Source organism: Alosa pseudoharengus, unplaced genomic scaffold (genome assembly GCF_046254945.1).
Source record: "Alosa pseudoharengus isolate Yale_2024_CS ecotype anadromous, Long Island Sound unplaced genomic scaffold, YU_APseudo_1.1 YU_APseudo_1.1_scf_7, whole genome shotgun sequence".
Taxonomy (NCBI): Eukaryota; Metazoa; Chordata; class Actinopteri; order Clupeiformes; family Clupeidae; genus Alosa; species Alosa pseudoharengus.
The window spans coordinates 34,820,890-34,831,714 of record NW_027468859.1 but is presented as its reverse complement, the minus strand read 5'-3'; the positions used below and the strand labels follow the sequence as shown (position 1 = coordinate 34,831,714).

Sequence of the window (10,825 nt, the reverse complement as noted above, 5' to 3'; positions counted from 1 at the left end):
CATTCCTCACTGTGGTGCCCTCTTCAAGCTGAATGGTACTTGCCTTCACAAAATGAAACCAGAAACTATCAAATGCTAATCTCCATCACTATTTTGTGTTGCTATACTGTACAGTTCATGCACTGTTTAATAAACTGGACGTGAAGCTAAGAGAAAACGGCATAAGACCATGATATGGATAGGCTACATTAATTTGCTTGTCGTGTATCTACCTCTCCAAGCCTGACAGGTGCCTTGTGTATGAAAGATAAATGGCAACATTTACCTCGCCTTGTTCAACCACTGCCTGCCGTTGAGCCTGTCTGACAGATGGATTTACATCACTCTCTGAAATACATCTGGGATGAACAATTGCAACCTGTGTGCAAACATAAGTGTTTTTAAGGCATGATTTTGACCACATCTCCCCATTGGCATTTAAGTTGGGGGTGGGGCATTGTGTTACATCACAGAATACATCGACCCCAGTCCATGCATTTAATGAGACACATCTTCATGACTTCATGACAGCCAGGCTTGTAATACAATTTCATTATGTTGACACAATGTGATCCTCCAGGGAGATTACAACAATTAACAACAGGAATTGCTGTTACAATACACAGGCTCAACATATACATCAAACCATACTAGTCATCATACTGGGGTAATGCAATGTATTAAAAGCAAGGAAAAGAATAACCTTTCGAGGAACTTCCTTCCTATCCCAAATACTCTGCTTAGGTTTGCTGCCAGAATTGGGAGAACCTCTTGGGTTGTCCAACAGTCTGCCATCAACTCTACAATCCTCAGAGTGTGTCCCTCTAGAAGTTCCTGCAGAGGGCTTTGTGTGTATAAAGAACAGTTATACAAATTATATTCACCATATATTCAAATGTGTGGGGGTTTTTTTGTTGGTCAAATACATTCCTCCATTACCTTAAGACGTTTCGAGGTATCCATTTTAGGACAACACTGCAAGTACTCAAATCTGCAATTGACAGCCCAAATACTTTATTAGAATTACATTCCATCACTGAATGTGTGGAAATCTAGAAGATCTCTTTATTAGCTAAAGCATTCCTAATGACATCACAAACCTTTTGCAACTCTAGAACGAGGACATTGTGAGGCTGCAGGAGAGACTCTAGAACTCTGACACCAGATTGCATTGTGAGGCTGCAGGAGACTTAATGCTGCCCAGGCTCTATGGCTCTGATGCTGCCCAGCTAACTTTTAGTGGGGCTGTTAAGCTCTTAAAATAGGGACGATCTTGCTTTTTATGAAAGAAGCATGAAACTTTCAGGGTTTGTTCTTGATGACCTAAGCTTTAATTTAAGATCTGGAGGCATTCTCAGTTTGACCTCTGAGGTCAGATAGAGGTCACTGACCTCTGTATGTTTTATGTGACACTACAGGTGAATGGGGTAAAAAAATTAAATAACAGATATCACCATGAAACTTTCTCAGTTGAATACTCATGTTAAGCTAAGAAAAAAATGTATTGAAAGTTTTTTTATATTTTAATGTTTAAATATGCAAATGAGGCCTTATCTCATAAAAAAATTGATATAATTTGCTAATTTGCATACATTTAAAAAAATATGTTGAGCCTGGCTTTATCGGACAGTCTGATTTTGTTTTTTTTAAATGTATGCAAATTCGTGCATTTTAATGAGATAAAGCCTAATTTGCATATTTAAACATTAAAATATTAAAAACTTTCAATACATTTTTTTTCTTAGTTTAACATGAGTAATCAACTTAGAAAGTTTCATGGTGATATCTATTTTTTTTTTTTACCCCATTCGCGTCACAACCATAGACTGTAAAAAATAGGTCACAACATATTACAGAGGTCAATGACCTTTATCTGACCTCAGAGGTCAAACTGAGAATGCCTCCAGATCTAAAATTAAAGCTTAGGTCATCAAGAACAAACCCTGAAAGTTTCATGCTTCTTTCATAAAAAGCAAGATCGTTGAGCTTAACAGCCCCACTATTTGGATCCTAAGCCAAATTGCCAGTTATGAGTTTAAGAATTACTTCTGTATTAGAAGTTTTTTTTAACCCTTGTGTTATCCTCAAATCTTACCGACACTCTTTATCCTTGGGGTCAATTAGACCCCAGCTAAATAAACCCTCAGAAAATGATTATAATTAATATTGTTACCCAGTTTTTTTGTGACAGGTACTTAACAAGAGTGTAATAGCCACCATCAAAAGCCCTCAAAACAATCCCACCCCCCCACACCCCTTTATGAACCTTGGAACCCTGGCTGGCAATATTGCCCATCCAGTGTCAGCAGCCCAAAGGCTTGCTGTTGTTTCCCCTTTTGACTTATACAGTCCTGCTGAAATGACTTATATGTAATATGTACTTGTGTATGTAATAATGATGTTGAATATGTTCTCATATTCAAATAATAATATCCATAATGTGTCAAATACTCATGTATCCTATGTTTCATACAGCTGGGGTCAAACTGACCCCAAGGAACATCAATGTACAAAATATTTGTACAGGACATTGAAAACAAATTATTGTACAAATGTCATGCTAACTCACCCTTCAATTGAGGAAAAGTCATGAAACATGAAGCAAAAAAAAAGTGAACCATATATTTTATGATGTTAAACGTTGCTTGGGGTCAAATTGACCCCAAGAAGATAAGAACAGAATATTTTTCTGTAATGAGGTCCTAGGTCCTTGATTCATAGACCAAATCATAGATGAAAACAGAATTACATACACTTGCATTGTATAAAGAACACATAAACGAAGCATTTATTATACTTGAATTAAAGGCATACCTTCTTAGCTAAGACGTGTCCTTGGGAACACATTTGCACAGTAGGTCCCCATAGACCTCTCCGGAATAAGTCCCGCCTCCGAAACATCCGGATCCACCCAACTTCCGGGCGTCGAATGTCTATGGGAAATAACATGGCGTTTTGAAAAGCCCTACCTATCTAACATCTGTAGGTGGCGAAGTAGAAAAAAATGGTGGGCTGATTGGCCTACACACTTCTGCCATCTAGTTTCCACTGGATTTTTTGATTGTCGGTGCCGTTAAAGTAGAAATATATCAGTAAGAAGCACTAAACTAACGCACGCTTCAGACGCAGCAACTCCCTGAGTCAAGGTTGCATAGCAACGGCAATGTTTCATAGTTTGTCTTCGCCGAAATTGAGTTTGTGGCACCAGAGCACAGTACAGAGGTGGCACTAACCCTGCATGAAATCGTCATGTTTGATAGGTTGTTAATACATTCTGAAAATGTTACTGTTCTGATCAAGGTCATGCAAAATAAAGCTATCGACTCAATGCGACTCTGCCTCTAATTCCTAGTCTGCTTATCATCTGTTTTTCGTGAAATAAAAAATATCGTCTCATCATGTCTTTATCGGCGATTTCTGGTCTACTATTTAGCCCCAGATCCGCCATAGTGTCTACGCTCTCCGAACGTTCGCCTGCCCCCTTGGTTAGATCCCTATCTTTTAGCAGAGAATGTCTAATAAGACGGGCTCTGCTTTTACTGTCTATGGTTAGATCGGTTCGATCTCGCTTACAACCAGTCACAACCTAACTTGATGGTCATTTTCACGCGTGATTTCAGTGGTCGTTTGCAAGGTTCAGCCTCTTTTCAACACGAGTCTGGTTGTAAGCGAGATCTAACCATGGAGGTATTATATATCAAACACACCATTCCTGTAGAAAACCAGTAGCCCAATTACATGCCCGCTTTAAAAATGCATTCAATAATGACTACTGAATATCATATTAGCCTGTATTTAATATGCAGTAAGTAGAATTTAGCCATGGCTGCATGTGACAAGTGACATAGCATAGAGATATGCGAATAACAGACATTCCTGTAATTTAGATAGATTTACATGAATACATACGTGTGTGTGTATTACATGAAACATATACACACACACACACACACACTTAAATCAATCCCCCCCCCCCCACCACCACCACAGAATCAATCAAAAGAGCTGAATCATGAAGCTAGTACAAGACAGACCAGCACTTACTCATTATGTCACAGTACCACCAGAGACAGCCTGTTCATGTGATTAAGATCGCCCTGAGGAGAAAAATAAATAAATATATAGATAAATACTCTTAAAATGGGTGATGTCTTATCAAGTCAGCACTGAACTGAGGCAAAACACACATAGGTTGCATTTCAGAAGTCAGATCCGATAAAAATTTCATTCACATGAAATCAGGTTCGGGATAGATTCATCCTAAAGCTCTACGTTCACGCCAGGATTTCTCACGCATCTATGGGGTTTCTGAGACAATCATACACGGGCTCAGTTGTCTAGATAGTAAACACTGGAACCAGAGCCAGTCTCTGCGGGAACTGTAAACCGAATTCCAGACAGCCCGTGTAAGCAGACCTAGAATAAAAATCGTGGAATAGTTTACACTGAATAGAATGCTACAAATTATCAGCGCAATTTGAGCCTATCGTTTTACACAATCATTTAACAATTTAAGTCATATAGGCTACTGTACGGACGGTAGTCTACTGTTTTATGATAGTGCAGGCAGGCTATAATTTCTCACAGAGTTTTTATCTCTACAAAATGGGATCAGTTCTGGTTTTCATGCATTTTTACAGGCCACAAAAATGGGGACAAGAGAAAACAGGTAGGCCTATTACCATATGGTAAGGCCAATATACTCTTAAAATGTACAATAACTGACCGAATCTGTCTGTAGGAAAATGCAGACACATTGGGTAGAATCACAAATAGTTCATAGACAGTTGTAATAAAGAAATAACATGTTAAACAGAAATTGTTTATTGAGAAAAAATTTGTTATTGATCAGTTTTAAAGGACGATTTAATCAATTGCTCGGGAAAAGTGATTTAGAAATAGAACTACGACTCTGACTCTGAGCTAGAGGAAGAGCTGGATGAACTTGAGCTCGAGCTAGAACTGGATCTTGAACTAGAGGTCAAACTACTAGAGAAACTAGAGGTGGAGTCAGATTCACTTGCGAGATATCTGTCATATAACTCACAAATCTCCCACAAAAGTTCTAAGTCTGAATCTGAATCTGATTCAGAGTCACTCAAATAATGTAAGGCCCTCTGCTCTGGACTCAGGACTTCTCTTGGAATGCGGGTTTGCTGAGGCATGATGGTCACCCTCAGGTTTTCTCTGTTGTTCAAACTGTCACGGGACCTGAAGACATTCCTCACTGTGGTGCCCTCTTCAAGATGAATGGTACTTGCCTTCACAAAATGAAACCAGAAACTATCAAATGCTAATCTCCATCACTATTTTGTGTTGCTATACTGTACAGTTCATGCACTGTTTAATAAACTGGACATGAAGCTCAGAGAAAACGGCATAAGACCATGATATGGATAGGCTACATTAATTTGCTTGTCGTGTATCTACCTCTCCAAGCCTGACATGTGCCTTGTGTATGAAAGATAAATGGCAACATTTACCTCGCCTTGTTCAACCACTGCCTGCCGTTGAGCCTGTCTGACAGATGGATTTACATCACTCTCTGATATACATCTGGGATGAACAATTGCAACCTGTGTGCAAACATAAGGATTTTTAAGGCATGAATTTGACCACATCTCCCCATTGGCATTTAAATTGGGGGTGGGGCATTGTGTTACATCACAGAATACATCGACCCCAGTCCATGCATTTAATGAGGCACATCTTCATGACTTGTACTGATCACAGCCAGGCTTGTAATACAATTTCATTATGTTGACACAATGTGATCCTCCAAGGAGATTACAACAATTAACAACAGGAATTACTGTTACAATACACAGGCTCAACATATACATCAAACCATACTAGTCATCATACTGGGGTAATGCAATGTATTAAAAGCAAGGAAAAGAATAACCTTTCGAGGAACTTCCTTCCTATCCCAAATACTCTGCTTAGGTTTGCTGCCAGAATTGGGAGAACCTCTTGGGTTGTCCAACAGTCTGCCATCAACTCTACAATCCTCAGAGTGTGTCCCTCTAGAAGTTCCTGCAGAGGGCTTTGTGTGTATAAAGAACAGTTATACAAATTATATTCACCATATATTCAAATGTGTGGGGGTTTTTTTGTTGGTCAAATACATTCCTCCATTACCTTAAGACGTTTCGAGGTATCCATTTTAGGACAACACTGCAAGTACTCAAATCTGCAATTGACAGCCCAAATACTTTATTAGAATTACATTCCATCACTGAATGTGTGGAAATCTAGAACATCTCTTTATTAGCTAAAGCATTCCTAATGACATCACAAACCTTTTGCAACTCTAGAACTAGGACATTGTGAGGCTGCAGGAGACACTCTAGAACTCTGACACCAGATTACATTGTGAGGCTGCAGGAGACTTAATGCTGCCCAGCCTAACTTTGCATCCTAAGCCAAATTGCCAGTTATAGTAAGGATTATTAAGATGGGCCACAGCCATGAGTTTAAGAATTACTTCTGTATTAAAAGTTTTTGGAACTTAAGATAAGACCAGCATATTTTTCTGTAATGAGGTCCCAGGTCCTTGATTCATAGACCAAATCATAGATGAAAACAGAATTACATACACTTGCATTGTATAAAGAACACATAAACGAAGCATTTATTATACTTGAATTAAAGGCATACCTTCTTAGCTAAGACGTGTCCTTGGGAACACATTTGCACAGTAGGTCCCCATTGTAGCTTTTCACTGCAGTGCTTGTACAGGGTGTTATACACCAGTGAGTCAGCGATCAACTTGCTTCAGAGATCCTTATGCAGCAATTTCATTAGACATACACCATTTTATTTCTCATATCTTGACCTCCACCTTAATTCAATGAGTGTTTAAGGAGTGTGCATTTTTAAGATAGTCAGACATTTATGATGTTTCACTGCATATATCTACTTCCTGTGGCCCCATCATACACACTTAGAGCCAGTTGGACAACAGTCTGATTTTGACTCCCTAAGCCAATCATCCAAATAAACTTTATTTTTTTTTTTTTACACTTTTGCTGCCAAGTATTTCATTGTAGAGAACAAGTTGTATGTTGTTAAGGTGGAGGCTAGGCCCTTTTGGGAGATTTGTTCTACTGTAGATGACAATGCAATTGATACAATTCAAATGCCAGAGACTTTTAAAAACAACATTTTATTTAAGTAATTGGTAACCTACAGACCATTGCACAAACATTGTTACAGCCATTTGAACCTAGTGCATTTAAGTTATGTAGGAGTAGTTTTATAAAAGTTTGACACCAAATGAACTAGTGCTGTTCAAACACACCATTCCTGTAGAAAACCAGTAGCCCAATTACATGCCCGCAGGTATGCCCGCTTTAAAAATGCATTCAATAATGACTACTGAATATCATATTAGCCTGTATTTAATATGCAGTAAGTAGAATTTAGCCATGGCTGCATGTGACATAGCATAGAGATATGCGAATAACAGACATTCCTGTAATTTAGATAGATTTACATGAATTCAGACCAAGGAGACAATCCATCCTTGTGTGAAACAAGTTATTCAGTACAGGGGGCAAAGCCCAAAATAACACGGTCCCATGGAGTCATTCAGCTAGGAGGTGGATGCACATCTTGGGGCCTACTTCATGATGCTCCCCGTGTCCAGCACCTACTCTTACGGCACAGTACTGCCAAACACTGATGGAGGATCGCCCTGAGGGGAAAAAAATGAAACACTCTTAAAATGAGTAATGTCTTATCAAGTCAGCACTGGACTACAGAGGCAAAATATGGACTATAGGGGTGCTAAACATGAAGGTTGTCTTTTCAGAAGTCAGATCCGAGTAAATCTCATTCACATGAAATCAGGTTCGGGATAGATTCATCCTTAAGGCAACAGAACCATTGGAAGCACCATTAATAAACCTACATTCTTTTAACAACTTTGGAAAAAAAAAAAAAAAAATGTTTCCTTCAAGTCTTTCTACAGGAACCCTTAGACAATATTTTTCCTCCCACACCAATACAGACCATCAACAGCTGCAACATGACACCAGTATAAGACAGACCAGTACTCACTCATTTTGGCACAGTACAACCAGAGACCACGTCATGTGGATGAGGATCAACTTAAGGGGGGAAAAAAAAAAACGCTTAAAAATAGGTCATGTCTAATCAAGTCAGCACTGAACTATAGAGCAAGAAAAAGATGTGCTAAACATGAAAGTTGCATTTCAGAAGTCAGATCCGATAAGAATTTCATTCACATGAAATCAGGTTCGGGATAGATTCATCCTTAGAGCAACAGACCCATTAGCAGAAGTACCACCAATTAGTGTAATCATTCATCCTTTTAACCTATCCATATCAATCCCCCCACCACCACACACACACACACCACAGAATCAATCAAAAGAGCTGAATCATGAAGCTAGTACAAGACAGACCAGCACTTACTCATTATGTCACAGTACCACCAGAGACAGCCTGTTCATGTGATTAAGATTGCCCTGAGGAGAAAAACAAATAAATATATAGATAAACACACTTAAAATGGGTAATGTCTTATCAAGTCAGCACTGAACAGAGGCAAAATACTTAGAGGTGTGCTAAACACACAGGTTGCATTTCAGAAGTCAGATCCGATAAGAATTTCATTCACATGAAATCAGGTTCGGGATAGATTCATCCTAAAGCAACCCCCCAAAAAAGATTATCGTTTTGCTTTGACAAATACACAGCAAAACAAATCACCCAGGAACTTATGACATTACTTCAAAACTACCACACAAATGTACTAAGAGTTTGGTACTTACATCTCAGTGACCTACAGGCATCATGATCATGGCTCCATCTTCATGTGGCCTGGAAATGAGATCCAACATCAACGCAACTCTTCTAGGGAGATCATTAAACTATGAAGGCTACAGAGCAGCATAGAGTAGGCTTCCACTAACATAGCAGGTTGCATTTCAGAAGTCAGATCCGATAAGAATCTCATTCACATGAAATCAGGTTCGGGATAGATTCATCCTTAGAGCAACAGACCCATTAGCAGAAGTACCACCAATTAGTGTAATCCTTCATCCTTTTAACCTATCCATATCAACAACCCCCCCCCCCCCACCACACACACACACCACAGAAGCAATCAAAAGAGCTGAATCATGAAGCTAGTACAAGACAGACCAGCACTTACTCATTATGTCACAGTACCACCAGACAGCCTGTTCATGTGATCAAGATTGCCCTGAGGAGAATAAATAAATATATAGATAAATACTCTTAAAATGGGTAATGTCTTATCAAGTCAGCACTGAACAGAGGCAAAATACTTAGAGGTGTGCTAAACATGAAGGTTGCATTTCAGAAGTCAGATCCGATAAGAATTTCATTCACATGAAATCAGGTTCGGGATAGATTCATCCTAAAGCAACCCCCCCAAAAAAGACTATCGTTTTGCTGTGACAAATACACAGCAAAACAAATCACCCAGGAACTTGACATTACTTTAAAACTACCACACAAATGTACTAGGAGTTTGGTACTTACATCTCAGTGGCCTACAGGCATCATGATCATGGCTCCATCGTCATGTGGCCTGGAAATGAGATCAAACATCAACGCAACTTAAATGGAGATTAAACTATAAAGGCTACAGAGCAGTATAAAGTAGGCTTCCACAAACATAGCAGGTTGCATTTCAGAAGTCAGATCCGATAAGAATCTCATTCACATGAAATCAGGTTCGGGATAGATTCATCCTTAAAGCAACACAGGTTTATTATTTTTTATTTAAGAATCAAAAGGCATTATTGTTACCCTCCAATACCACAGAAGCAATCAACAGCTGCAATATGAAGCTAGTATAAGAGGCCAGCACTTACTATGGCATAGTACCACCAGAGGCAGCTTGTGTGGATGAGTATCGCCCTGAGGAGGAAAAAAAAAAAAAGATACTCTTAAATGGGTAATGGCTTATCAGGTCAGCACTGACGGCAAAACACTATATAAATGTGCTAAACATGAAGGTTGCATTTCAGAAGTCAGATCCGATAAGAATTTCATTCACATAAAATCAGGTTCGGGATAGATTCATCCTTAAAGCAACTCCAAAGCAATCCTTAATACGTTCAACTACTGCTAATGAACTTTCTTTAAAGTACAATCAAAAGGATTCTGATCAAGCCTTTCTACAAAGGCCCTAGAGAGACCTCTGGAACTGCCCATCTCAATGAACTATGCTAAGCTTTGCTAACGGTGGGTGTTTCAGACTGAATTACGGCACTCACAGAGACGAGAAGGGTATGCAGCATCTTATCTAACTCTGTGGGAGACGGTGAATAAGCTATGAATAAGCGAATGATAACAATGGCCATAGTAATAAACCCAAGTAGGCAAACTCACCGCAGCACTCTTTACCTCAAGGCAGCATGTGTGCAGCACGTGCTTGTTTAGCGCAACAATCACATAACTTGGAACATTTGGAAGTTTAATAGCCTCTTTTTGGATCCAGTTTGATCGCTGTTGTATGCTCTTCCAAACATTGCGGACCTTATCATCATCTTGCAGAACATGGACTACCTAATTACTTCAATGTGTTCTATGTCGCCGACGCTGTGCGATGTCTTCAAAGACTCAGTCAGGACTCAAGAGAATGAGTGTGAGGTGCACATGCTTTTTATAGGCGGATCGCAAGGGGGCAGGATTTCAACGTCGTTTGCAACGCCGCTCCGCCTTTCTTTTTAAGATAAATAAATATTTCAACGGTTGCCGACCCATCCACCACGACAGTTTATCTGGCTAGAAATGGGCACCATAACGTTAGAAGTTATATGCAGGATACAAAATAATTAATTGC

General features: G+C 39.3%; 1 long non-coding RNA gene and 8 other non-coding genes across 10 annotated transcripts; all 9 read right to left on the bottom strand.

The window, feature by feature from the left end:
- Window positions 1–4,175: 4,175 nt before the first annotated feature.
- Window positions 4,176–4,246, bottom strand: LOC143110914 (small nucleolar RNA SNORD50). The gene has a single exon (XR_012984468.1). It is a non-coding gene; the product is annotated as a small nucleolar RNA SNORD50 (small nucleolar RNA).
- A 2,882-nt stretch (window positions 4,247–7,128) lies between these two features.
- Window positions 7,129–10,604, bottom strand: LOC143109136 (uncharacterized). 2 transcript variants are annotated; one of them, XR_012983826.1, is made up of 8 exons: window positions 10,372–10,604; window positions 9,852–9,897; window positions 9,517–9,565; window positions 9,164–9,214; window positions 8,781–8,862; window positions 8,422–8,474; window positions 8,044–8,093; window positions 7,129–7,678 (listed from the first exon to the last, which is right to left on the bottom strand). It is a non-coding gene; the product is annotated as an uncharacterized LOC143109136 (long non-coding RNA). The 2 variants fall into 2 exon arrangements; XR_012983825.1 differs by having other exon boundaries at window positions 8,781–8,829.
- LOC143110922 (small nucleolar RNA SNORD50) lies at window positions 7,789–7,858 on the bottom strand. The gene has a single exon (XR_012984475.1). It is a non-coding gene; the product is annotated as a small nucleolar RNA SNORD50 (small nucleolar RNA).
- LOC143110921 (small nucleolar RNA SNORD50) lies at window positions 8,196–8,266 on the bottom strand. The gene has a single exon (XR_012984474.1). It is a non-coding gene; the product is annotated as a small nucleolar RNA SNORD50 (small nucleolar RNA).
- Window positions 8,591–8,661, bottom strand: LOC143110919 (small nucleolar RNA SNORD50). Its single transcript, XR_012984472.1, has one exon. It is a non-coding gene; the product is annotated as a small nucleolar RNA SNORD50 (small nucleolar RNA).
- On the bottom strand, window positions 8,934–9,004 carry LOC143110923 (small nucleolar RNA SNORD50). Its single transcript, XR_012984476.1, has one exon. It is a non-coding gene; the product is annotated as a small nucleolar RNA SNORD50 (small nucleolar RNA).
- On the bottom strand, window positions 9,328–9,398 carry LOC143110916 (small nucleolar RNA SNORD50). Its single transcript, XR_012984470.1, has one exon. It is a non-coding gene; the product is annotated as a small nucleolar RNA SNORD50 (small nucleolar RNA).
- Window positions 9,665–9,735, bottom strand: LOC143110920 (small nucleolar RNA SNORD50). Its single transcript, XR_012984473.1, has one exon. It is a non-coding gene; the product is annotated as a small nucleolar RNA SNORD50 (small nucleolar RNA).
- On the bottom strand, window positions 10,001–10,071 carry LOC143110915 (small nucleolar RNA SNORD50). Its single transcript, XR_012984469.1, has one exon. It is a non-coding gene; the product is annotated as a small nucleolar RNA SNORD50 (small nucleolar RNA).
- Window positions 10,605–10,825: the final 221 nt, after the last annotated feature.